General features: G+C 53.7%; 8 non-coding genes across 8 annotated transcripts; all 8 read right to left on the reverse strand.

Moving 5' to 3' along the window:
• Positions 1–1,604: 1,604 nt before the first annotated feature.
• LOC132489921 (small nucleolar RNA SNORD116) lies at positions 1,605–1,697 on the reverse strand. The gene has a single exon (XR_009532287.1). It is a non-coding gene; the product is annotated as a small nucleolar RNA SNORD116 (small nucleolar RNA).
• Positions 1,698–4,377: 2,680 nt separating this feature from the next.
• LOC132489922 (small nucleolar RNA SNORD116) lies at positions 4,378–4,470 on the reverse strand. Its single transcript, XR_009532288.1, has one exon. It is a non-coding gene; the product is annotated as a small nucleolar RNA SNORD116 (small nucleolar RNA).
• Positions 4,471–7,154: 2,684 nt separating this feature from the next.
• LOC132489923 (small nucleolar RNA SNORD116) lies at positions 7,155–7,247 on the reverse strand. The gene has a single exon (XR_009532289.1). It is a non-coding gene; the product is annotated as a small nucleolar RNA SNORD116 (small nucleolar RNA).
• A 2,680-nt stretch (positions 7,248–9,927) lies between these two features.
• LOC132489924 (small nucleolar RNA SNORD116) lies at positions 9,928–10,020 on the reverse strand. Its single transcript, XR_009532290.1, has one exon. It is a non-coding gene; the product is annotated as a small nucleolar RNA SNORD116 (small nucleolar RNA).
• Positions 10,021–12,704: 2,684 nt separating this feature from the next.
• LOC132490089 (small nucleolar RNA SNORD116) lies at positions 12,705–12,797 on the reverse strand. The gene has a single exon (XR_009532450.1). It is a non-coding gene; the product is annotated as a small nucleolar RNA SNORD116 (small nucleolar RNA).
• A 2,684-nt stretch (positions 12,798–15,481) lies between these two features.
• Positions 15,482–15,574, reverse strand: LOC132490127 (small nucleolar RNA SNORD116). The gene has a single exon (XR_009532486.1). It is a non-coding gene; the product is annotated as a small nucleolar RNA SNORD116 (small nucleolar RNA).
• A 2,684-nt stretch (positions 15,575–18,258) lies between these two features.
• On the reverse strand, positions 18,259–18,351 carry LOC132489925 (small nucleolar RNA SNORD116). Its single transcript, XR_009532291.1, has one exon. It is a non-coding gene; the product is annotated as a small nucleolar RNA SNORD116 (small nucleolar RNA).
• A 2,684-nt stretch (positions 18,352–21,035) lies between these two features.
• On the reverse strand, positions 21,036–21,128 carry LOC132489514 (small nucleolar RNA SNORD116). The gene has a single exon (XR_009531922.1). It is a non-coding gene; the product is annotated as a small nucleolar RNA SNORD116 (small nucleolar RNA).
• Positions 21,129–23,017: the final 1,889 nt, after the last annotated feature.

Raw genomic sequence — 23,017 nt, forward strand, 5'->3', positions numbered from 1 at the left:
CAACTATGCCAAATCACTTTGCGAGGACCCATGGGAATGCCCACCACAGGAAGTGGTGGGCTTCAGTAACCAAGACCCACGTTCAAACCCCACTGCGGAAACTAGGCTAGCTTCCCAGGCACGTGTTGCCAGCATTCAGCCACCAGGTTTGGCGGCCCTGAACCCGGAGGAAACACTCAAATTCTTGACAGTGTTGTCGTACGTGCCCTCCTCCTGCCCACCGGGTAAGTCGAACCTACTGGAAGCCACAGACATCATTCAAACACGGGGTCACTGTATACCAGGGATGGCAGACTGCAAACATGACTGCTTTGATGACACTGACCATACCCCATGCATCCTGGCACTTCTTCACTGACAGAGTGACACTACCGAGAACCTCCCAGATGTCAAAGGCACTCTCCCCGAGGACCACAGACCGATTTCCAATGGAAGAACTCTGCTTCGCGAGGGGACCTGCAAGCTTCAAAGGGCACAGTGGCTGTCCACGGCAGCGCACCTGGCATCAGAACACTGAACGCATCTCTGCTCCGCCAACGGACTGCTCCAGATAAACCACTAGCTATCCAAAACTCCTGCGTGCCACAAGGGCTGGCCGCATCAGGCCCTCTCGGAGAAACACTTTCGCTTTGCACATTCCCAAACAAGGAAACAAAGTGGCCAAAGGGCATGTTCGCATAACCCAAATACCCCCAAGGTGAGCGGCACAGACGCTTCAACATGTCTAACTTCTCGGCATCCCGCAAGACACCCTTTGGGCGACATATCTCCGGCAACGGGATCAAAACTCTACGCAGGTTAAGTATGTAACCATATCCTCATGTACTGCCAAAGCCATCCCCTTCGTGGGCAGCTGATGCCAGCACATCACGAACAGGACGCATTCTTGGGAAGACGTGGCCAGCCCCTGCAACCCAATCATGACAGCCCATCCCACGACATCACACAGGACATGTCCTCATGATGCCTTGCCATCTTCTGCAGGCCAGCAGCCACCACGCAGGCTTCAATGCAGCACTCGGTCCTAACCCCACTCCACGATGACCCACTTAGTGCCAAAACTCTGTCGGGATCTGCAGTGGAGTAGCCGACATGGGCAATACCTAGCCCTAATCCATCAGCTCCCTTCCGTTGAAGACCAACCCCAGCCCACACTCAACCACTGCTCCATCCCCACCGGGCACTAAAGAACTTCAACGTGCCAAAACAAATGACTAGGAGGGACACAGGCCTGGCCTGAGGCTCCAGGCTCCAACCAGGGACGCTTCCTCATTTTGGCTTCCAGAAATAGCCCCCGAAGCTGCATGCACAAATGTGATCCTGGCCAAAGCACACCTTTCCAAGCTGCAAGCTTCCTGGGCCTGCACCAGCACGCACTCCGACTCTGAAGACCAGCAGGAGAGCCTTCCCCCTCGCATGCCCTCAATGGTCTTTCGGCAGGGACCTAATATGCGTAGATGACCCAGCTTATGGGCAGACACAGTGGACCCCCAGATAGGAGCACCTCGAATTCTGGAACCCTGGTGTGTGTTTGCATGCATGTCAGAAGGGGACGCTGGCACTCACTCCTCACTCTCTCCTACCCCCGAGAGACGAAAAGTCCTGGACCTCAGATTCGATGAGGAGACGGTAGAGTGTTCTCACTCATTTTGTTCAGATTTTCCAAGGAATGCATACAAGGGTGTCATCATCGATCCAAGCACAGGCTGGGACGCTGCAGAACACAACCGGGCATGCCGTGGGGGTCTGAAGAGGAGAGATGACCTCAGAGTACTCCAAAACCCTGGGGAATCCACAGCCCTCAGGCCACTTAGAAAGAGCAACAGTCAATCCACTCTTGCAGCCACTGGGACCGTCTGAGGAAAACCTCATATCTAATGGCACATCTTAGGGTGGGTGAAAGCCTACCTTCCTGAGTTAGCCAGAGCCAAGTGTAGCAACATGCCCCCGCATCATTTTTCCTCTTTTCCTTAGCACCTGCAGTCATCAGCCAACGCGTAGGTCTTCTTGTCTTTGCCGACGGCCAGCCTCGTCCAGCAGCTGCACCTGAGAACTGGACATAAATCAGGCAGGCTTCAGAATTGGACCGGTGTACTCAGAGATCATGATTCATGAGAATTTTTACCTGGGCTTGAGCTCGAACCCTGCCTCCCAAGGACGTCTACCTTTACAGAGAACTCAATGTTTGTCTGACAGCACGACTGCAGGAAGTAAGGTGTGTACCTTGGCTGGTACGTGAGAGGGTATATTTTTGTTTTCACGCATGTGCGCTTGTGTGACTGTTACTGCACACGAGGACGCGCTTGTGGGCGTCTTTGTGTGCCTCTGAATCCGCACCTTGCTCTCTGTGTGTCCCTGTGGCCCTCACCTGAGACCTCGACCCATAAAAGCCAGAGTTTATACGCAGCGTCCTGGATTTGGAACCCCAAACTGAATGGAGAAAGACCTCTTCAAGCTTCAACAGACTGAATGTGAACTTTGAAACCCAGGGGGTTTTGAAATAGGCCACGGACTTCCACTCTTCCACAACCAAGCCTTCTGACCAATGCACAAACACCTGACGAGACCTGCTTTCCGACAGTGGGTGTAACATATAGATGGACCCAGAAATCCTGCAACCTAGTAGAATATGTAATGTGCACTTGGGGCCACTCCCATCATTTTTAGGAGCAAGGAAACCTCCTATGGGCGGGCCGACCTGCGACTGGCTACAGGCAAGATGCAGCCCGTCACCTCTCAAGGGGCTAACGAAATTCGGCCCAACTGCCAATTGTTGCCAACTATGCCAAATCACTTTGCGAGGACCCATGGGAATGCCCACCACAGGAAGTGGTGGGCTTCAGTAATCAAGACCCACGTTCAAACCCCACTGCGGAAACTAGGCTAGCTTCCCAGGCACGTGTTGCCAGCATCCAGCCACCAGGTTTGGCGGCCCTGAACCCGGAGGAAACACTCAAATTCTTGACAGTGTTGTCCTACGTGCCCTCCTCCTGCCCACCGGGTAAGTCGAACCTACTGGAAGCCACAGACATCATTCAAACACGGGGTCACTGTATACCAGGGATGGCAGACTGCAAACACGACTGCTTTGATGACACTGACCATACCCCATGCATCCTGGCACTTCTTCACTGACAGAGTGACACTACCGAGAACCTCACAGAGATCAAAGGCACTCTCCCCGAGGACCAGAGACCGATTTCCAATGGAAGAACTCTGCTTCGCGAGGGGACCTGCAAGCTTCAAAGGGCACAGTGGCCGTCCACGGAAGCGCACCTGGCATCGGAACACTGAATGCATCTCTGCTCCGCCAACGGACTGCTCCAGATAAACCACTAGCTATCCAAAACTCCTGCATGCCACAAGGGCTAGCCGCATCATGCCCTCTTGGAGAAACACTTTCGCTTTGCACATTCCCAAACAAGGAAACAAAGTGGCCAAAGGGCATCTTCGCATAACCCAAATAACCCCAAGGTGAGCGGCACAGACGCTTCAACATATCTAACTTCTTGGCGTCCCGCAAGACACCCTTTGGGTGACATTCATCCGGCAACGGGATCACAACTCTACGCAGGTTAAGTACGTAACCGCATCCTCACGTACTGCCAAAGCCATCCCCTTCGTGGGCAGCTGATGCCAGCACATCACGAACAGGACGCATTCTTGGGAAGACGTGGCCAGATCCTGCAACCCAATCATGACAGCCCATCCCACGACATCACACCGGACACTGTCATCATGATGCCTTGCCATCTTCTGCAGGCCAGCAGCCACCACGCAGGATGCAATGCAGCACTCGGTCCTAACCCCACTCCACGATGACCCACTTAGTGCCAAAACTCTGTCGGGATCTGCAGTGGAGTAGCCGACATGGGCAATACCTAGCCCTAATCCATCAGCTCCCTTCCGTTGAAGACCAACCCCAGCCCACACCCACCCACTGCTCCATCCCCACCGGGCACTAAATGACTTCAATGCGTCAAAACAAATGATGGGGAGGGACACAGGCCTGGCCTGAGGCTCCAGGCTACAACCAGGGACGCTTCCTCATTTTGGCTTCCAGAAATAGCCCCCGAAGCTGCATGCACAAATGTGATCCTGGCCAAAGCACACCTTTCCAAGCTGCAAGCTTACTGGGCCTACACCAGCACGCACTCCGACACTGAAGACCAGCAGGAGAGCCTTCCCCCTCGCATGCCCTCAACGGTCTTTTAGCAGGGACCTAATATGCGTAGATGACCCAGCTTATGGGCAGACACAGTGGACCCCCAGATAGGAGCACCTCGAATTCTGGAACCCTGGTGTGTGTTTGCATGCAGGTCAGAAGGGGACGCTGGCCCTCACTCCTCACTCTCCCCCCGAGAGACGAAACGTGCTGGACCTCAGATTCGATGAGGAGACGGTAGAGTGTTCTCACTCATTTTGTTCAGATTTTCCAAGGAATGCATACAAGGGTGTCATCATCGATCCAAGCACAGGCTGGGACGCTGCAGAACACAACCGGGCATGCCGTGGGGGTCTGAAGAGGAGAGATGACCTCGGAGTACACCAAAACCCTGGGGAATCTACAGCCCTCAGGCCACTCAGAAAGAGCAACAGTCAATCCACTCTTGCAGCCACTGGGACCGTCTGAGGAAAACCTCATATCCAATGGCACATCTTAGGGTGGGTGAAAGCCTACCTTCCTGAGTTAGCCAGAGCCACGTGTAGCAACATGCCCCCGCATCATTTTTCCTCTTTTCCTTAGCACCTGCAGTCATCAGCCAACGCGTAGGTCTTCTTGTCTTTGCCGACGGCCAGCCTCGTCCAGCAGCTGCACCTGAGAACTGGACATAAATCAGGCAGGCTTCAGAATTGGACCGGTGTACTCAGAGATCATGATTCATGAGAATTTTTACCTGGGCTTGAGCTCGAACCCTGCCTCCCAAGGACGTCTACCTTTACAGAGAACTCAATGTTTGTCTGACAGCACGACTGCAGGAAGTAAGGTGTGTACCTTGGCTGGTACGTGAGAGGGTATATTTTTGTTTTCACGCATGTGCGCTTGTGTGACTGTTACTGCACACGAGGACGCGCTTGTGGGCGTCTTTGTGTGCCTCTGAATCCGCACCTTGCTCTCTGTGTGTCCCTGTGGCCCTCACCTGAGACCTCGACCCATAAAAGCCAGAGTTTATACGCAGCGTCCTGGATTTGGAACCCCAAACTGAATGGAGAAAGACCTCTTCAAGCTTCAACAGACTGAATGTGAACTTTGAAACCCAGGGGGTTTTGAAATAGGCCACGGACTTCCACTCTTCCACAACCAAGCCTTCTGACCAATGCACAAACACCTGACGAGACCTGCTTTCCGACAGTGGGTGTAACATATAGATGGACCCAGAAATCCTGCAACCTAGTAGAATATGTAATGTGCACTTGGGGCCACTCCCATCATTTTTAGGACCAAGGAAACCTCCTATGGGCGGGCCGACCTGCGACTGGCTACAGGCAAGATGCAGCCCGTCACCTCTCAAGGGGCTAACGAAATTCGGCCCAACTGCCAATTGTTGCCAACTATGCCAAATCACTTTGCGAGGACCCATGGGAATGCCCACCACAGGAAGTGGTGGGCTTCAGTAATCAAGACCCACGTTCAAACCCCACTGCGGAAACTAGGCTAGCTTCCCAGGCACGTGTTGCCAGCATCCAGCCACCAGGTTTGGCGGCCCTGAACCCGGAGGAAACACTCAAATTCTTGACAGTGTTGTCCTACGTGCCCTCCTCCTGCCCACCGGGTAAGTCGAACCTACTGGAAGCCACAGACATCATTCAAACACGGGGTCACTGTATACCAGGGATGGCAGACTGCAAACATGACTGCTTTGATGACACTGACCATACCCCATGCATCCTGGCACTTCTTCACTGACAGAGTGACACTACCGAGAACCTCCCAGAGGTCAAAGGCATTCTCCCCGAGGACCACAGACCGATTTCCAATGGAAGAACTCTGCTTCGCGAGGGGACCTGCAAGCTTCAAAGGGCACAGTGGCTGTCCACGGCAGCGCACCTGGCATCAGAACACTGAACGCATCTCTGCTCCGCCAACGGACTGCTCCAGATAAACCACTAGCTATCCAAAACTCCTGCGTGCCACAAGGGCTGGCCGCATCAGGCCCTCTCGGAGAAACACTTTCGCTTTGCACATTCCCAAACAAGGAAACAAAGTGGCCAAAGGGCATGTTCGCATAACCCAAATACCCCCAAGGTGAGCGGCACAGACGCTTCAACATGTCTAACTTCTCGGCATCCCGCAAGACACCCTTTGGGCGACATATCTCCGGCAACGGGATCAAAACTCTACGCAGGTTAAGTATGTAACCATATCCTCATGTACTGCCAAAGCCATCCCCTTCGTGGGCAGCTGATGCCAGCACATCACGAACAGGACGCATTCTTGGGAAGACGTGGCCAGCCCCTGCAACCCAATCATGACAGCCCATCCCACGACATCACACAGGACATGTCCTCATGATGCCTTGCCATCTTCTGCAGGCCAGCAGCCACCACGCAGGCTTCAATGCAGCACTCGGTCCTAACCCCACTCCACGATGACCCACTTAGTGCCAAAACTCTGTCGGGATCTGCAGTGGAGTAGCCGACATGGGCAATACCTAGCCCTAATCCATCAGCTCCCTTCCGTTGAAGACCAACCCCAGCCCACACTCAACCACTGCTCCATCCCCACCGGGCACTAAAGAACTTCAACGTGCCAAAACAAATGACTAGGAGGGACACAGGCCTGGCCTGAGGCTCCAGGCTCCAACCAGGGACGCTTCCTCATTTTGGCTTCCAGAAATAGCCCCCGAAGCTGCATGCACAAATGTGATCCTGGCCAAAGCACACCTTTCCAAGCTGCAAGCTTCCTGGGCCTGCACCAGCACGCACTCCGACTCTGAAGACCAGCAGGAGAGCCTTCCCCCTCGCATGCCCTCAATGGTCTTTCGGCAGGGACCTAATATGCGTAGATGACCCAGCTTATGGGCAGACACAGTGGACCCCCAGATAGGAGCACCTCGAATTCTGGAACCCTGGTGTGTGTTTGCATGCATGTCAGAAGGGGACGCTGGCACTCACTCCTCACTCTCTCCTACCCCCGAGAGACGAAAAGTCCTGGACCTCAGATTCGATGAGGAGACGGTAGAGTGTTCTCACTCATTTTGTTCAGATTTTCCAAGGAATGCATACAAGGGTGTCATCATCGATCCAAGCACAGGCTGGGACGCTGCAGAACACAACCGGGCATGCCGTGGGGGTCTGAAGAGGAGAGATGACCTCAGAGTACTCCAAAACCCTGGGGAATCCACAGCCCTCAGGCCACTTAGAAAGAGCAACAGTCAATCCACTCTTGCAGCCACTGGGACCGTCTGAGGAAAACCTCATATCTAATGGCACATCTTAGGGTGGGTGAAAGCCTACCTTCCTGAGTTAGCCAGAGCCAAGTGTAGCAACATGCCCCCGCATCATTTTTCCTCTTTTCCTTAGCACCTGCAGTCATCAGCCAACGCGTAGGTCTTCTTGTCTTTGCCGACGGCCAGCCTCGTCCAGCAGCTGCACCTGAGAACTGGACATAAATCAGGCAGGCTTCAGAATTGGACCGGTGTACTCAGAGATCATGATTCATGAGAATTTTTACCTGGGCTTGAGCTCGAACCCTGCCTCCCAAGGACGTCTACCTTTACAGAGAACTCAATGTTTGTCTGACAGCACGACTGCAGGAAGTAAGGTGTGTACCTTGGCTGGTACGTGAGAGGGTATATTTTTGTTTTCACGCATGTGCGCTTGTGTGACTGTTACTGCACACGAGGACGCGCTTGTGGGCGTCTTTGTGTGCCTCTGAATCCGCACCTTGCTCTCTGTGTGTCCCTGTGGCCCTCACCTGAGACCTCGACCCATAAAAGCCAGAGTTTATACGCAGCGTCCTGGATTTGGAACCCCAAACTGAATGGAGAAAGACCTCTTCAAGCTTCAACAGACTGAATGTGAACTTTGAAACCCAGGGGGTTTTGAAATAGGCCACGGACTTCCACTCTTCCACAACCAAGCCTTCTGACCAATGCACAAACACCTGACGAGACCTGCTTTCCGACAGTGGGTGTAACATATAGATGGACCCAGAAATCCTGCAACCTAGTAGAATATGTAATGTGCACTTGGGGCCACTCCCATCATTTTTAGGACCAAGGAAACCTCCTATGGGCGGGCCGACCTGCGACTGGCTACAGGCAAGATGCAGCCCGTCACCTCTCAAGGGGCTAACGAAATTCGGCCCAACTGCCAATTGTTGCCAACTATGCCAAATCACTTTGCGAGGACCCATGGGAATGCCCACCACAGGAAGTGGTGGGCTTCAGTAATCAAGACCCACGTTCAAACCCCACTGCGGAAACTAGGCTAGCTTCCCAGGCACGTGTTGCCAGCATCCAGCCACCAGGTTTGGCGGCCCTGAACCCGGAGGAAACACTCAAATTCTTGACAGTGTTGTCCTACGTGCCCTCCTCCTGCCCACCGGGTAAGTCGAACCTACTGGAAGCCACAGACATCATTCAAACACGGGGTCACTGTATACCAGGGATGGCAGACTGCAAACACGACTGCTTTGATGACACTGACCATACCCCATGCATCCTGGCACTTCTTCACTGACAGAGTGACACTACCGAGAACCTCACAGAGATCAAAGGCACTCTCCCCGAGGACCAGAGACCGATTTCCAATGGAAGAACTCTGCTTCGCGAGGGGACCTGCAAGCTTCAAAGGGCACAGTGGCCGTCCACGGAAGCGCACCTGGCATCGGAACACTGAATGCATCTCTGCTCCACCAACGGACTGCTCCAGATAAACCACTAGCTATCCAAAACTCCTGCATGCCACAAGGGCTAGCCGCATCATGCCCTCTTGGAGAAACACTTTCGCTTTGCACATTCCCAAACAAGGAAACAAAGTGGCCAAAGGGCATGTTCGCATAACCCAAATAACCCCAAGGTGAGCGGCACAGACGCTTCAACATATCTAACTTCTTGGCGTCCCGCAAGACACCCTTTGGGTGACATTCATCCGGCAACGGGATCACAACTCTACGCAGGTTAAGTACGTAACCGCATCCTCACGTACTGCCAAAGCCATCCCCTTCGTGGGCAGCTGATGCCAGCACATCACGAACAGGACGCATTCTTGGGAAGACGTGGCCAGCTCCTGCAACCCAATCATGACAGCCCATCCCACGACATCACACCGGACACTGTCATCATGATGCCTTGCCATCTTCTGCAGGCCAGCAGCCACCACGCAGGATGCAATGCAGCACTCGGTCCTAACCCCACTCCACGATGACCCACTTAGTGCCAAAACTCTGTCGGGATCTGCAGTGGAGTAGCCGACATGGGCAATACCTAGCCCTAATCCATCAGCTCCCTTCCGTTGAAGACCAACCCCAGCCCACACCCACCCACTGCTCCATCCCCACCGGGCACTAAATGACTTCAATGCGTCAAAACAAATGATGGGGAGGGACACAGGCCTGGCCTGAGGCTCCAGGCTACAACCAGGGACGCTTCCTCATTTTGGCTTCCAGAAATAGCCCCCGAAGCTGCATGCACAAATGTGATCCTGGCCAAAGCACACCTTTCCAAGCTGCAAGCTTACTGGGCCTACACCAGCACGCACTCCGACACTGAAGACCAGCAGGAGAGCCTTCCCCCTCGCATGCCCTCAACGGTCTTTTAGCAGGGACCTAATATGCGTAGATGACCCAGCTTATGGGCAGACACAGTGGACCCCCAGATAGGAGCACCTCGAATTCTGGAACCCTGGTGTGTGTTTGCATGCAGGTCAGAAGGGGACGCTGGCCCTCACTCCTCACTCTCCCCCCGAGAGACGAAACGTGCTGGACCTCAGATTCGATGAGGAGACGGTAGAGTGTTCTCACTCATTTTGTTCAGATTTTCCAAGGAATGCATACAAGGGTGTCATCATCGATCCAAGCACAGGCTGGGACGCTGCAGAACACAACCGGGCATGCCGTGGGGGTCTGAAGAGGAGAGATGACCTCGGAGTACACCAAAACCCTGGGGAATCTACAGCCCTCAGGCCACTCAGAAAGAGCAACAGTCAATCCACTCTTGCAGCCACTGGGACCGTCTGAGGAAAACCTCATATCCAATGGCACATCTTAGGGTGGGTGAAAGCCTACCTTCCTGAGTTAGCCAGAGCCACGTGTAGCAACATGCCCCCGCATCATTTTTCCTCTTTTCCTTAGCACCTGCAGTCATCAGCCAACGCGTAGGTCTTCTTGTCTTTGCCGACGGCCAGCCTCGTCCAGCAGCTGCACCTGAGAACTGGACATAAATCAGGCAGGCTTCAGAATTGGACCGGTGTACTCAGAGATCATGATTCCTGAGAATTTTTACCTGGGCTTGAGCTCGAACCCTGCCTCCCAAGGACGTCTACCTTTACAGAGAACTCAATGTTTGTCTGACAGCACGACTGCAGGAAGTAAGGTGTGTACCTTGGCTGGTACGTGAGAGGGTATATTTTTGTTTTCACGCATGTGCGCTTGTGTGACTGTTACTGCACACGAGGACGCGCTTGTGGGCGTCTTTGTGTGCCTCTGAATCCGCACCTTGCTCTCTGTGTGTCCCTGTGGCCCTCACCTGAGACCTCGACCCATAAAAGCCAGAGTTTATACGCAGCGTCCTGGATTTGGAACCCCACACTGAATGGAGAAAGACCTCTTCAAGCTTCAACAGACTGAATGTGAACTTTGAAACCCAGGGGGTTTTGAAATAGGCCACGGACTTCCACTCTTCCACAACCAAGCCTTCTGACCAATGCACAAACACCTGACGAGACCTGCTTTCCGACAGTGGGTGTAACATATAGATGGACCCAGAAATCCTGCAACCTAGTAGAATATGTAATGTGCACTTGGGGCCACTCCCATCATTTTTAGGACCAAGGAAACCTCCTATGGGCGGGCCGACCTGCGACTGGCTACAGGCAAGATGCAGCCCGTCACCTCTCAAGGGGCTAACGAAATTCGGCCCAACTGCCAATTGTTGCCAACTATGCCAAATCACTTTGCGAGGACCCATGGGAATGCCCACCACAGGAAGTGGTGGGCTTCAGTAATCAAGACCCACGTTCAAACCCCACTGCGGAAACTAGGCTAGCTTCCCAGGCACGTGTTGCCAGCATCCAGCCACCAGGTTTGGCGGCCCTGAACCCGGAGGAAACACTCAAATTCTTGACAGTGTTGTCCTACGTGCCCTCCTCCTGCCCACCGGGTAAGTCGAACCTACTGGAAGCCACAGACATCATTCAAACACGGGGTCACTGTATACCAGGGATGGCAGACTGCAAACATGACTGCTTTGATGACACTGACCATACCCCATGCATCCTGGCACTTCTTCACTGACAGAGTGACACTACCGAGAACCTCCCAGAGGTCAAAGGCATTCTCCCCGAGGACCACAGACCGATTTCCAATGGAAGAACTCTGCTTCGCGAGGGGACCTGCAAGCTTCAAAGGGCACAGTGGCTGTCCACGGCAGCGCACCTGGCATCAGAACACTGAACGCATCTCTGCTCCGCCAACGGACTGCTCCAGATAAACCACTAGCTATCCAAAACTCCTGCGTGCCACAAGGGCTGGCCGCATCATGCCCTCTCGGAGAAACACTTTCGCTTTGCACATTCCCAAACAAGGAAACAAAGTGGCCAAAGGGCATGTTCGCATAACCCAAATACCCCCAAGGTGAGCGGCACAGACGCTTCAACATGTCTAACTTCTTGGCATCCCGCAAGACACCCTTTGGGCGACATACCTCCGGCAACGGGATCACAACTCTACGCAGGTTAAGTATGTAACCACATCCTCATGTACTGCCAAAGCCATCCCCTTCGTGGGCAGCTGATGCCAGCACATCACGAACAGGACGCATTCTTGGGAAGACGTGGCCAGCTCCTGCAACCCAATCATGACAGCCCATCCCACGACATCACACAGGACATGTCCTCATGATGCCTTGCCATCTTCTGCAGGCCAGCAGCAACCACGCAGGCTTCAATGCAGCACTCGGTCCTAACCCCACTCCACGATGACCCACTTAGTGCCAAAACTCTGTCGGGATCTGCAGTGGAGTAGCCGACATGGGCAATACCTAGCCCTAATCCATCAGCTCCCTTCCGTTGAAGACCAACCCCAGCCCACACCCAACCACTGCTCCATCCCCACCGGGCACTAAAGAACTTCAACGCGCCAACACAAATGACTAGGAGGGACACAGGCCTGGCCTGAGGCTCCAGGCTCCAACCAGGGACGCTTCCTCATTTTGGCTTCCAGAAATAGCCCCCGAAGCTGCATGCACAAATGTGATCCTGGCCAAAGCACACCTTTCCAAGCTGCAAGCTTCCTGGGCCTGCACCAGCACGCACTCCGACTCTGAAGACCAGCAGGAGAGCCTTCCCCCTCGCATGCCCTCAATGGTCTTTCAGCAGGGACCTAATATGCGTAGATGACCCAGCTTATGGGCACACACTGTGGATCCCCAGATAGGAGCACCTCGAATTCTGGAACCCTGGTGTGTGTTTGCATGCATGTCAGAAGGGGACGCTGGCACTCACTCCTCACTCTCCCCTACCCCCGAGAGACGAAAAGTGCTGGATCTCAGATTCGATGAGGAGACGGTAGAGTGTTCTCACTCATTTTGTTCAGATTTTCCAAGGAATGCATACAAGGGTGTCATCATCGATCCAAGCACAGGCTGGGACGCTGCAGAACACAACCGGGCATGCCGTGGGGGTCTGAAGAGGAGAGATGACCTCAGAGTACACCAAAACCCTGGGGAATCTACAGCCCTCAGGCCACTCAGAAAGAGCAACAGTCAATCCACTCTTGCAGCCACTGGGACCGTCTGAGGAAAACCTCATATCCAATGGCACATCTTAGGGTGGGTGAAAGCCTACCTTCCTGAGTTAGCCAGAGCCACACGTAGCAACATGCCCCCGCATCATTTTTCCTCTTTTCCTTAGCACCTGCAGTCATCAGCCAACGCGTAGGTCTTCTTGTCTTTGCCGACGGCCAGCCTCGTCCAGCAGCTGCACCTGAGAACTGGACATAAATCAGGCAGGCTTCAGAATTGGACCGGTGTACTCAGAGATCATGATTCATGAGAATTTTTACCTGGGCTTGAGCTCGAACCCTGCCTCCCAAGGACGTCTACCTTTACAGAGAACTCAATGTTTGTCTGACAGCACGACTGCAGGAAGTAAGGTGTGTACCTTGGCTGGTACGTGAGAGGGTATATTTTTGTTTTCACGCATGTGCGCTTGTGTGACTGTTACTGCACACGAGGACGCGCTTGTGGGCGTCTTTGTGTGCCTCTGAATCCGCATCTTGCTCTCTGTGTGTCCCTGTGGCCCTCACCTGAGACCTCGACCCATAAAAGCCAGAGTTTATACGCGGCGTCCTGGATTTGGAACCCCACACTGAATGGAGAAAGACCTCTTCAAGCTTCAACAGACTGAATGTGAACTTTGAAACCCAGGGGGTTTTGAAATAGGCCACGGACTTCCACTCTTCCACAACCAAGCCTTCTGACCAATGCACAAACACCTGACGAGACCTGCTTTCCGACAGTGGGTGTAACATATAGATGGACCCAGAAATCCTGCAACCTAGTAGAATATGTAATGTGCACTTGGGGCCACTCCCATCATTTTTAGGACCAAGGAAACCTCCTATGGGCGGGCCGACCTGCGACTGGCTACAGGCAAGATGCAGCCCGTCACCTCTCAAGGGGCTAACGAAATTCGGCCCAACTGCCAATTGTTGCCAACTATGCCAAATCACTTTGCGAGGACCCACGGGAATGCCCACCACAGGAAGTGGTGGGCTTCAGTAATCAAGACCCACGTTCAAACCACACTGCGGAAACTAGGCTAGCTTCCCAGGCACGTGTTGCCAGCATCCAGCCACCAGGTTTGGCGGCCCTGAACCCGGAGGAAACACTCAAATTCTTGACAGTGTTGTCCTACGTGCCCTCCTCCTGCCCACCGGGTAAGTCGAACCTACTGGAAGCCACAGACATCATTCAAACACGGGGTCACTGTATACCAGGGATGGCAGACTGCAAACACGACTGCTTTGATGACACTGACCATACCCCATGCATCCTGGCACTTCTTCACTGACAGAGTGACACTACCGAGAACCTCACAGAGATCAAAGGCACTCTCCCCGAGGACCAGAGACCGATTTCCAATGGAAGAACTCTGCTTCGCGAGGGGACCTGCAAGCTTCAAAGGGCACAGTGGCTGTCCACGGCAGCGCACCTGGCATCGGAACACTGAATGCATCTCTGCTCCGCCAACGGACTGCTCCAGATAAACCACTAGCTATCCAAAACTCCTGCGTGCCACAAGGGCTAGCCGCATCATGCCCTCTTGGAGAAACACTTTCGCTTTGCACATTCCCAAACAAGGAAACAAAGTGGCCAAAGGGCATGTTCGCATAACCCAAATAACCCCAAGGTGAGCGGCACAGAGGCTTCAACATATCTAACTTCTTGGCGTCCCGCAAGACACCCTTTGGGCGACATTCCTCCGGCAACGGGATCACAACTCTACGCAGGTTAAGTACGTAACCGCATCCTCACGTACTGCCAAAGCCATCCCCTTCGTGGGCAGCTGATGCCAGCACATCACGAACAGGACGCATTCTTGGGAAGACGTGGCCAGCTCCTGCAAACCAATCATGACAGCCCATCCCACGACATCACACAGGACATGTCCTCATGATGCCTTGCCATCTTCTGCAGGCCAGCAGCCACCACGCAGGCTTCAATGCAGCACTCGGTCCTAACCCCACTCCACGATGACCCACTTAGTGCCAAAACTCTGTCGGGATCTGCAGTGGAGTAGCCGACATGGGCAATACCTAGCCCTAATCCATCAGCTCCCTTCCGTTGAAGACCAACCCCAGCCCACACCCACCCACTGCTCCATCCCCACCGGGCACTAAATGACTTCAACGCGTCAAAACAAATGACGGGGAGGGACACAGGCCTGGCCTGAGGCTCCAGGCTCCAACCAGGGACGCTTCCTCATTTTGGCTTCCAGAAATAGCCCCCGAAGCTGCATGCACAAATGTGATCCTGGCCAAAGCACACCTTTCCAAGCTGCAAGCTTACTGGGCCTACACCAGCACGCACTCCGACACTGAAGACCAGCAGGAGAGCCTTCCCCCTCGCATGCCCTCAACGGTCTTTTAGCAGGGACCTAATATGCGTAGATGACCCAGCTTATGGGCAGACACAGTGGACCCCCAGATAGGAGCACCTCGAATTCTGGAACCCTGGTGTGTGTTTGCATGCAGGTCAGAAGGGGACGCTGGCCCTCACTCCTCACTCTCCCATACCCCCGAGAGACGAAACGTGCTGGACCTCAGATTCGATGAGGAGACGGTAGAGTGTTCTCACTCATTTTGTTCAGATTTTCCAAGGAATGCATACAAGGGTGACATCATCGATCCAAGCACAGGCTGGGACGCTGCAGAACACAACCGGGCATGCCGTGGGGGTCTGAAGAGGAGAGATGACCTCGGAGTACACCAAAACCCTGGGGAATCTACAGCCCTCAGGCCACTCAGAAAGAGCAACAGTCAATCCACTCTTGCAGCCACTGGGACCGTCTGAGGAAAACCTCATATCCAATGGCACATCTTAGGGTGGGTGAAAGCCTACCTTCCTGAGTTAGCCAGAGCCACGCGTAGCAACATGCCCCCGCGTCATGTTTCCAGTTTTCCTTAGCACCTGCAGTCATCAGCCAACACGTAGGTCTTCTTGTCTTTGCCGACGGCCAGCCTCGTCCAGCAGCTGCACCTGAGAACTGGACATAAATCAGGCAGGCTTCAGAATTGGACCGGTGTACTCAGAGATCATGATTCATGAGAATTTTTACCTGGGCTTGAGCTCGGACCCTGTCTCCCAAGGATGTCTACCTTTACAGAGAACTCAATGTTTGTCTGACAGCACGACTGCAGGAAATAAGGCGTGTACGTTGGCCGGTACGTGAGAGGGTATATTTTTGTTTTCACGCATGTGCGCGTGTGTGACTGTTACTGCACACGAGAACGCGCTTGTGGGCGTCTTCGTGTGCCTCTGAATCCGCATCTTGCTCTCTGTGTGTCCCTGTGGCCCTCTCCTGAGACCTCGAACCATAAAAGCCAGAGTTTATACACAGCGTCCTGGATTTGGAACCCCCAACTGAATGGAGAAAGACCTCTTCAAGCTTCAACAGACTGAATGTGAACTTTGAAACCCAGGGGGTTTTGAAATAGGCCACGGACTTCCACTCTTCCACAACCAAGCCTTCTGACCAACGCACAAACACCTGACGAGACCTGCTTTCCGACCGTGGGTGTAACATATAGATGGACCCAGAAATCCTGCAACCTAGTAGAATATGTAATGTGCACTTGGGGCCACTCCCATCATTTTTAGGACCAAGGAAACCTCCTATGGGCGGGCCGACCTGTTACTGGCAACACACAATATGCAGCCCGGCACCTCTCAAGGGGCTAACGTAATTCGGCCCAACTGCCAATTATTGCCAACTATGCCAAATCACTTTGCGAGGACCCATGGGAATGCCCACCACAGGAAGTGGTGGGCTTCAGTAACCAAGACACACGTTCAAACCCCACTGCGGAAACTAGGCTAGCTTCCCAGGCACGTGTTGCCAGCATTCAGCCACCAGGTTTGGCGGCCCTGAACCCGGAGGAAACACTCAAATTCTTGACAGTGTTGTCGTACGTGCCCTCCTCCTGCCCACCGGGTAAGTCGAACCTACTGGAAGCCACAGACATCATTCAAACACGGGGTCACTGTATACCAGGGATGGCAGACTGCAAACATGACTGCTTTGATGACACTGACCATACCCCATGCATCCTGGCACTTCTTCACTGACAGAGTGACACTACCGAGAACCTCCCAGATGTCAAAGGCACTCTCCCCGAGGACCACAGACCGATTTCCAATGGAAGAACTCTGCTTCGCGAGGGGACCTGCAAGCTTCAAAGGGCACAGTGGCTGTCCACGGCAGCGCACCTGGCATCAGAACACTGAACGCATCTCTGCTCCGCCAACGGACTGCTCCAGATAAACCACTAGCTATCCAAAACTCCTGCGTGCCACAAGGGCTGGCCGCATCATGCCCTCTCGGAGAAACACTTTCGCTTTGCACATTCCCAAACAAGGAAACAAAGTGGCCAAAGGGCATGTTCGCATAACCCAAATACCCCCAAGGTGAGCGGCACAGACGCTTCAACATGTCTAACTTCTCGGCATCCCGCAAGACACCCTTTGGGCGACATACCTCCGGCAACGGGATCAAAACTCTACGCAGGTTAAGTATGTAACCACATCCTCATGTACTGCCAAAGCCATCCCCTTCGTGGGCAGCTGATGCCAGCACATCACGAACAGGACGCATTCTTGGGAAGACGTGGCCAGCTCCTGCAACCCAATCATGACAGCCCATCCCACGACATCACACAGGACATGTCCTCATGATGCCTTGCCATCTTCTGCAGGCCAGCAGCCACCACGCAGGCTTCAATGCAGCACTCGGTCCTAACCCCACTCCACGATGACCCACTTAGTGCCAAAACTCTGTCGGGATCTGCAGTGGAGTAGCCGACATGGGCAATACCTAGCCCTAATCCATCAGCTCCCTTCCGTTGAAGACCAACCCCAGCCCACACTCAACCACTGCTCCATCCCCACCGGGCACTAAAGAACTTCAACGTGCCAAAACAAATGACTAGGAGGGACACAGGCCTGGCCTGAGGCTCCAGGCTCCAACCAGGGACGCTTCCTCATTTTGGCTTCCAGAAATAGCCCCCGAAGCTGCATGCACAAATGTGATCCTGGCCAAAGCACACCTTTCCAAGCTGCAAGCTTCCTGGGCCTGCACCAGCACGCACTCCGACTCTGAAGACCAGCAGGAGAGCCTTCCCCCTCGCATGCCCTCAATGGTCTTTCGGCAGGGACCTAATATGCGTAGATGACCCAGCTTATGGGCAGACACAGTGGACCCCCAGATAGGAGCACCTCGAATTCTGGAACCCTGGTGTGTGTTTGCATGCATGTCAGAAGGGGACGCTGGCACTCACTCCTCACTCTCTCCTACCCCCGAGAGACGAAAAGTCCTGGACCTCAGATTCGATGAGGAGACGGTAGAGTGTTCTCACTCATTTTGTTCAGATTTTCCAAGGAATGCATACAAGGGTGTCATCATCGATCCAAGCACAGGCTGGGACGCTGCAGAACACAACCGGGCATGCCGTGGGGGTCTGAAGAGGAGAGATGACCTCAGAGTACTCCAAAACCCTGGGGAATCTACAGCCCTCAGGCCACTCAGAAAGAGCAACAGTCAATCCACTCTTGCAGCCACTGGGACCGTCTGAGGAAAACCTCATATCCAATGGCACATCTTAGGGTGGGTGAAAGCCTACCTTCCTGATTTAGCCAGAGCCACGTGTAGCAACATGCCCCCGCATCATTTTTCCTCTTTTCCTTAGCACCTGCAGTCATCAGCCAACGCGTAGGTCTTCTTGTCTTTGCCGACGGCCAGCCTCGTCCAGCAGCTGCACCTGAGAACTGGACATAAATCAGGCAGGCTTCAGAATTGGACCGGTGTACTCAGAGATCATGATTCATGAGAATTTTTACCTGGGCTTGAGCTCGAACCCTGCCTCCCAAGGACGTCTACCTTTACAGAGAACTCAATGTTTGTCTGACAGCACGACTGCAGGAAGTAAGGTGTGTACCTTGGCTGGTACGTGAGAGGGTATATTTTTGTTTTCACGCATGTGCGCTTGTGTGACTGTTACTGCACACGAGGACGCGCTTGTGGGCGTCTTTGTGTGCCTCTGAATCCGCACCTTGCTCTCTGTGTGTCCCTGTGGCCCTCACCTGAGACCTCGACCCATAAAAGCCAGAGTTTATACGCAGCGTCCTGGATTTGGAACCCCAAACTGAATGGAGAAAGACCTCTTCAAGCTTCAACAGACTGAATGTGAACTTTGAAACCCAGGGGGTTTTGAAATAGGCCACGGACTTCCACTCTTCCACAACCAAGCCTTCTGACCAATGCACAAACACCTGACGAGACCTGCTTTCCGACAGTGGGTGTAACATATAGATGGACCCAGAAATCCTGCAACCTAGTAGAATATGTAATGTGCACTTGGGGCCACTCCCATCATTTTTAGGACCAAGGAAACCTCCTATGGGCGGGCCGACCTGCGACTGGCTACAGGCAAGATGCAGCCCGTCACCTCTCAAGGGGCTAACGAAATTCGGCCCAACTGCCAATTGTTGCCAACTATGCCAAATCACTTTGCGAGGACCCATGGGAATGCCCACCACAGGAAGTGGTGGGCTTCAGTAATCAAGACCCACGTTCAAACCCCACTGCGGAAACTAGGCTAGCTTCCCAGGCACGTGTTGCCAGCATCCAGCCACCAGGTTTGGCGGCCCTGAACCCGGAGGAAACACTCAAATTCTTGACAGTGTTGTCCTACGTGCCCTCCTCCTGCCCACCGGGTAAGTCGAACCTACTGGAAGCCACAGACATCATTCAAACACGGGGTCACTGTATACCAGGGATGGCAGACTGCAAACACGACTGCTTTGATGACACTGACCATACCCCATGCATCCTGGCACTTCTTCACTGACAGTGTGACACTACCGAGAACCTCACAGAGATCAAAGGCACTCTCCCCGAGGACCAGAGACCGATTTCCAATGGAAGAACTCTGCTTCGCGAGGGGACCTGCAAGCTTCAAAGGGCACAGTGGCCGTCCACGGCAGCGCACCTGGCATCAGAACACTGAACGCATCTCTGCTCCGCCAACGGACTGCTCCAGATAAACAACTAGCTATCCAAAACTCCTGCGTGCCACAAGGGCTGGCCGCATCATGCCCTCTCGGAGAAACACTTTCGCTTTGCACATTCCCAAACAAGGAAACAAAGTGGCCAAAGGGCATGTTCGCATAACCCAAATACCCCCAAGGTGAGCGGCACAGACGCTTCAACATGTCTAACTTCTTGGCATCCTGCAAGACACCCTTTGGGCGACATACCTCCGGCAACGGGATCACAACTCTACGCAGGTTAAGTATGTAACCACATCCTCATGTACTGCCAAAGCCATCCCCTTCGTGGGCAGCTGATGCCAGCACATCACGAACAGGACGCATTCTTGGGAAGACGTGGCCAGCTCCTGCAACCCAATCATGACAGCCCATCCCACGACATCACACAGGACATGTCCTCATGATGCCTTGCCATCTTCTGCAGGCCAGCAGCCACCACGCAGGCTTCAATGCAGCACTCGGTCCTAACCCCACTCCACGATGACCCACTTAGTGCCAAAACTCTGTCGGGATCTGCAGTGGAGTAGCCGACATGGGCAATACCTAGCCCTAATCCATCAGCTCCCTTCCGTTGAAGACCAACCCCAGCCCACACCCAACCACTGCTCCATCCCCACCGGGCACTAAAGAACTTCAACGCGCCAACACAAATGACTAGGAGGGACACAGGCCTGGCCTGAGGCTCCAGGCTCCAACCAGGGACGCTTCCTCATTTTGGCTTCCAGAAATAGCCCCCGAAGCTGCATGCACAAATGTGATCCTGGCCAAAGCACACCTTTCCAAGCTGCAAGCTTCCTGGGCCTGCACCAGCACGCACTCCGACTCTGAAGACCAGCAGGAGAGCCTTCCCCCTCGCATGCCCTCAATGGTCTTTCAGCAGGGACCTAATATGCGTAGATGACCCAGCTTATGGGCAGACACAGTGGACCCCCAGATAGGAGCACCTCGAATTCTGGAACCCTGGTGTGTGTTTGCATGCATGTCAGAAGGGGACGCTGGCACTCACTCCTCACTCTCCCCTACCCCCGAGAGACGAAAAGTGCTGGACCTCAGATTCGATGAGGAGACGGTAGAGTGTTCTCACACATTTTGTTCAGATTTTCCAAGGAATGCATACAAGGGTGTCATCATCGATCCAAGCACAGGCTGGGACGCTGCAGAACACAACCGGGCATGCCGTGGGGGTCTGAAGAGGAGAGATGACCTCAGAGTACACCAAAACCCTGGGGAATCTACAGCCCTCAGGCCACTCAGAAAGAGCAACAGTCAATCCACTCTTGCAGCCACTGGGACCGTCTGAGGAAAACCTCATATCCAATGGCACATCTTAGGGTGGGTGAAAGCCTACCTTCCTGAGTTAGCCAGAGCCACACGTAGCAACATGCCCCCGCATCATTTTTCCTCTTTTCCTTAGCACCTGCAGTCATCAGCCAACGCGTAGGTCTTCTTGTCTTTGCCGACGGCCAGCCTCGTCCAGCAGCTGCACCTGAGAACTGGACATAAATCAGGCAGGCTTCAGAATTGGACCGGTGTACTCAGAGATCATGATTCCTGAGAATTTTTACCTGGGCTTGAGCTCGAACCCTGCCTCCCAAGGACGTCTACCTTTACAGAGAACTCAATGTTTGTCTGACAGCACGACTGCAGGAAGTAAGGTGTGTACCTTGGCTGGTACGTGAGAGGGTATATTTTTGTTTTCACGCATGTGCGCTTGTGTGACTGTTACTGCACACGAGGACGCGCTTGTGGGCGTCTTTGTGTGCCTCTGAATCCGCATCTTGCTCTCTGTGTGTCCGTGTGGCCCTCACCTGAGACCTCGACCCATAAAAGCCAGAGTTTATACGCGGCGTCCTGGATTTGGAACCCCACACTGAATGGAGAAAGACCTCTTCAAGCTTCAACAGACTGAATGTGAACTTTGAAACCCAGGGGGTTTTGAAATAGGCCACGGACTTCCTCTCTTCCACAACCAAGCCTTCTGACCAATGCACAAACATCTGACGAGACCTGCTTTCCGACAGTGGGTGTAACATATAGATGGACCCAGAAATCCTGCAACCTAGTAGAATATGTAATGTGCACTTGGGGCCACTCCCATCATTTTTAGGACCAAGGAAACCTCCTATGGGCGGGCCGACCTGCGACTGGCTACAGGCAAGATGCAGCCCGTCACCTCTCAAGGGGCTAACGAAATTCGGCCCAACTGCCAATTGTTGCCAACTATGCCAAATCACTTTGCGAGGACCCATGGGAATGCCCACCACAGGAAGTGGTGGGCTTCAGTAATCAAGACCCACGTTCGAACCACACTGCGGAAACTAGGCTAGCTTCCCAGGCACGTGTTGCCAGCATCCAGCCACCAGGTTTGGCGGCCCTGAACCCGGAGGAAACACTCAAATTCTTGACAGTGTTGTCCTACGTGCCCTCCTCCTGCCCACCGGGTAAGTCGAACCTACTGGAAGCCACAGACATCATTCAAACACGGGGTCACTGTATACCAGGGATGGCAGACTGCAAACACGACTGCTTTGATGACACTGACCATACCCCATGCATCCTGGCACTTCTTCACTGACAGAGTGACACTACCGAGAACCTCACAGAGATCAAAGGCACTCTCCCCGAGGACCAGAGACCGATTTCCAATGGAAGAACTCTGCTTCGCGAGGGGACCTGCAAGCTTCAAAGGGCACAGTGGCTGTCCACGGCAGCGCACCTGGCATCGGAACACTGAATGCATCTCTGCTCCGCCAACGGACTGCTCCAGATAAACCACTAGCTATCCAAAACTCCTGCGTGCCACAAGGGCTAGCCGCATCATGCCCTCTTGGAGAAACACTTTCGCTTTGCACATTCCCAAACAAGGAAACAAAGTGGCCAAAGGGCATGTTCGCATAACCCAAATAACCCCAAGGTGAGCGGCACAGAGGCTTCAACATATCTAACTTCTTGGCGTCCCGCAAGACACCCTTTGGGCGACATTCCTCCGGCAACGGGATCACAACTCTACGCAGGTTAAGTACGTA

Source organism: Mesoplodon densirostris, chromosome 4 (assembly GCF_025265405.1).
Source record: "Mesoplodon densirostris isolate mMesDen1 chromosome 4, mMesDen1 primary haplotype, whole genome shotgun sequence".
Classification (NCBI taxonomy): Eukaryota; Metazoa; Chordata; class Mammalia; order Artiodactyla; family Ziphiidae; genus Mesoplodon; species Mesoplodon densirostris.